The sequence below is a fragment of the Anomalospiza imberbis genome, chromosome 2, assembly GCF_031753505.1.
Source record: "Anomalospiza imberbis isolate Cuckoo-Finch-1a 21T00152 chromosome 2, ASM3175350v1, whole genome shotgun sequence".
NCBI classification, from domain to species: Eukaryota; Metazoa; Chordata; class Aves; order Passeriformes; family Viduidae; genus Anomalospiza; species Anomalospiza imberbis.
In genome coordinates, this window is record NC_089682.1 from 47,898,338 (window position 1) to 47,903,122 (window position 4,785).

A 4,785-nucleotide genomic window follows, 5' to 3' on the forward strand; every position below is an offset into this window, starting at 1 on the left:
AAATAAAAGACTCTTAATTTTTGCTTTTCCAGTGCAACTGTTACATTGTGTAACCACCAGCATGTTCAAGCTGTTCTCAGAAGTTTTGCACAATTTTTGGGAATTTCTGCAGAGTATCTAAAACCAGCTTTTACAGATCTGATGTCTGGAGAAAGCAGAGAATATTACACAGAATTACTGCTTAACTGATTAGTTTTGTTTTAAGATAAATTAACAAAATGCTAAGGCCAATTGTATGAAAATGTCACTGTCCCATGTGGTGACCATATGTTAATTGCTGGAGTAGACCCACAAATATAGATGTCTTAGTGTAGCTTTCCTGTACTAGAGAACTAGAGAAAAACAGTACTTGGGGTTAGCAAATCCACACATTACTAGCAGTGAGTAAAATTCCAGCTTATATTGAATGGGGATGCTTCTTAGCTTATTTTCTAGCTGATTACTGTCTCAATTCTGATGTGGTTGACTTTCAGCCAACTTCTTTCACATGATTAAACCAAGACATTGTGTTTGCAACCAAGTAATTCTGCCACTTTCCTTTTTCAAAGTATTCTGATGTCACTAAGTTTTCAAAAGCCTAGACTACTTGAATGTAGTCTTGAGTTCCACTTAATGATTTTTTTTTCTTCAAAAGTAGATCAGATGTATAATCATACTGGCAAAATATTAGAACACTCTTGGTAAACTTATACTGATATAGGAGTTACAATTGAATTTGGTCCTAGATATGGATTTTTGCCTGCTGCTGTTCTGCTGTTTCATCACAGTAGAAATGGATTAGCACATATTTATATTCTGTTATCTTTTGTGATTGTGTTGGTACAAAACATATTTAATGGACAATTTGTCTAATATGGACAATTTTTGCTCTTCCATGTATTTGCTAGCTGCATTATGTTAAAATACAGCATTCTAACTGAAGCTGAGCCAAAAGATGCCTGATGTTAGACTAGAAATTCTCCCTGGAAATGTATGAACATTCAAGACATCATCTGAAGGAAAGTCTGGCTTTTGCCCTATGGTCTCATACTGAAGGTCCTGGCATCAATTGATGCATTCGCTCTCTAGCGGGGACAGCTCAGCTAAAAATCAGCAGGTTGAGTAATCGTAGAACTCAGACCAAGTAGTGTGACACTCTTCTACTTTAGATAACTGCTTTTTATCTGCTTTCACTGTAAATTTGTGCAAGAGTTTGCTATAGCTGTCTCTGCCTTTCTTGGTAAGATGATGCAGAGGCAGGAAATACAGGCTAAAATACATTAAAGCTCAGTGGATTGTTTCTGTTTTGCTATAATCCCTTTTTTCTGCAGAAAAATATATAAAGAAAATACAGGGAAAAAAGTGTACATAGTGTACACACCAGGAAAGGCGTTATGTCTGGGGATGAACAGAAGTCTGAGGACAAATAAATCTTTTAAACTGTGATTGCAATTGTCTTAAGTTTCAAAGTAGGTAGTTCCAAAGGCTTAGGAAAATAGATAAGCTTTAATGATTCCCTAATGAGCTAATAGACACAGACACTGGCTTATGAGAAGGGAGTAAGCAGTAACTGTGTCTGTCCTAAAGGATCATTTTGCTTAGTGTAAAATGCTGGAGTTTATTTTGGTGACAGATTTGTGGTGCCTTTGTAGTACACCACACTGTGGGATATATTGCTGGTGGTAATATCCTAACTGGAAAACTCCTACAGACACATACAGGACAAATGCACTCTCCAATGTCTTTAATAGAATGGTGGTCCTCCTGAAAGATGCTGGGTCTCATTCTTGCAAAGGGAAAGATATAGTTGGAGATGCTTTGTTCTGAAAATAGAAAAAAGATCTTTGAACATTTGGGACATTTGGGACACAGTAAATGATACAGTGTTTACTACTGAAGGCTGAAAGTGTATGAATGTACTATCTGATTAATTTATTAAATATAGTGATGTGGAGTGGGAAAAGATATGTGATCTGGAAAGGGAGGTCAAGGAGCTATGTTTGATAAGTACATAAGAAATAAGAATAATGGTGTCTTAAGATGGTGTTTCTTGCAGCACAGTAATCACAATGTAAGGGTGTAATTATCTTCATTATATCCACTGATGTAGTTTATTCCTGAGGTCTGTGGAAAAGACTGCTAAACATGTAACACACTAACTAGACAAGGATCATTGGGTGTTATGAATGACAGTAAAACTAGAAGTTAACAGGGCAATAGGGATGTAAAGAAATAACCACATCCAAGCTGTGGTGGAGACATGGAAACAAGCAACTGGAGAAACCAGTAAAAATAATTTTCTCTTGGAAGCCCCAGCTTTCAGTCTTTTTTCTCATGTCTGAAGCAACAGCTCTGTCAGTTGTCTGTGCTGATGTTTTTTCCTTGGGGGATTTTTTTAAACTTGACTTGTCAGTCTCCTTTGAAATGGTGTGGTGTTGAATATCAAAGGGAATAGCCTTTTGCCGCACAGGTCTCTGATCTGTTGTATCATCTGTCATATATAATATCTATCATATTCCCATATCTATCATATATAATATCTATCATATTCCCAATCTTTTCCTGGTTCTCTAATATTTTGACAAGGGATGGAAATCCTCTATTTTATGGTTTGCAGGGGGTTGCATTACTTATATAACCCTGCTTGAAAAGCATGGTCAAAATAATCATGAGTAGAATGGTAAGGGAAATCCTTTTTGACCAATATGTGAGAACTTCATACAAGGTCAGTAAAGTTGTTCATATGTTGAAGTGAAACAACTGTCACAGAGTGTTTAGTAGGAGTTTTTAATATACAGCCAATAAAACACCTTTTTCTGAGGCTTGCAGAGGTCTCAAAGCAGAGAATGAGTCTGTTAGCATGTTATCGTAAAGTTCTAATGGTGATGAAATCACCTGACAAGAATTTTAAAAAAATCTCAGACAAAACAAACCCAACTTGACTTGGAGCACTGTCCAAATTTCTGCTCTTTGGTCACATTAGAGAATCACAGGGTGGTTTTATAGTCCTGGGAATTTCTTGGAAAGTTTTGCCTCAGTGAAGGAGGCTACATAGCAGAGAGATTTGGAAGCAGATTTTTATTCATCATTGCAAGTTTCATAATTTATGGGGAAGAAAAATAGTAAAGTTCTTAAAGAGTCTGATCTTGAACCATTTACTGTGGGTGGGTGAAAAAACTATATGGTAATGCAGAAGTTTTATATCAGAAACTTGCTAGGGCTTGAGAGTGTTGGAAGATGAAGCAGAATGTTCTGTAAAACCCAAACTACGTGGCCTTGGGTCTTCAACGCTACTAATGGGTGCCAAAGGCAGTTTTCAATTCCAGAAGGGGACCACTGTCCATTCTTAGAGGTCAGTGTAACTTAACTGCAGTAAATAACTGCTCAGATGCCAGCTTCAGAATGGGGTCTTAAATTAACAGCATTATGAAACTTTTTCATGTTTAAGCTACCTGAAGACTTGTGGGCACTCCTGTATGGACTTACTGCTTATTTCTGTGGGCAAAGGAATGTTGATCTGAAAAAATGAAATGCTAACTTCAGAGTATTTGCAAACCTTACATCTCTCTTGGCAAGAGTATGGGTCAGCATATAGAATGCTTGAATGACTGCAAAAACTTGAGAATTGGAAGATTAATCTTAGAGCTGGAAGGATAGAGATTTGGAGGTCAAAATGAAACAATACCGTATGATTCAATTCATCACTATGTAGTACAAAAAATGGCCTAATAATATAAATAATAGAGTGAATAGCACGAATACCATTGTAGCTCTTGATGATGTTGCTCTTCTTTTTTCTAAAGAAAAATTGGCTAAAAGTTGCATATATGTTATGAGAATTTTGACACATTTTTCTAAACTGTAGGCTTCAATGTCATGCTGTAGTTATAATTTTGCAGTAAGGTTTGTTTTTACCTCTCTATTTTCATGTGATAATATTAGCTAAGTATGCTGAACTTGGAAGGAGAATTAACCTAATTGTTGCATTTCCTTGGCTTCACTGGCTGATATTTTTGTCATTTCTGTATGCCTTTATTAAATAAATAAAGCATTCTTCGCCATCAAGTGTCAACATTACTGCTGAGGAGACACTGCAGAGATATAAATATGCAATTTTTAATTTCTCTGAATTTCTACAGGGAAAATGTTACATTGTTCAGAAGGGACTATGTGCCACTGGTTGTGAGTTTTCTAGCGAATCAGGATTTGTGAAAAACTATGTAAGATTCTAAATATCAAACATTCTGGATTTCCTTCACCTCTGAAGCATGTACAGATATCTGTATTCAGGGAAGCCTTTGGGTACAGTAGCATCCCTGAGTAGATGTCTTGCTTGCTTGGATTCCCCTTCAAACATGAGTTTTCCTGGTTGCTTCCAGGTACTGTATTATGGATGTTTGAATTAGATTAAGTCCAGCATCCAGCACTCACTTGATGGAATATCCATCCCATGAGATAAAATAATAAATAAATATCCCTGGACACAGCCAGAGTGCATAATTGTGTGTGGACCTGAACAACTGAATCAAATGTGGAGGTGTGCTCTTCTTTGAGTAGGAGACTGGATCGAATGTTCTGTAGAGATCCCATTTAATTTTTTATCTAATCCTATCATCCTTCCTTGGATTTAAATTTGCACCAAGAAGCACGGGAGCACCAGCATCTCATATTGAAGCTGGAGATTTGCCTTGGCTTCTCAGCAGGAATAGGTGCTGCAGAGCATTGGTCTGATTGGAGATGTAACTGCAACCGCGTTCTCAGTCACAGCAATGTGGCTTTGTGTCATTTCTTCTGCCTTAGTGGAGA

General features: G+C 36.9%; 1 long non-coding RNA gene across 1 annotated transcript; it reads left to right on the forward strand.

Annotated features, from left to right (window-relative positions):
- The first annotated feature begins 3,192 nt into the window (after positions 1 to 3,192).
- Positions 3,193 to 4,040, forward strand: LOC137466364 (uncharacterized). The gene is made up of 2 exons (XR_010995132.1): positions 3,193 to 3,331; positions 3,428 to 4,040. It is a non-coding gene; the product is annotated as an uncharacterized lncRNA (long non-coding RNA).
- The last annotated feature ends 745 nt before the right edge of the window (positions 4,041 to 4,785 follow it).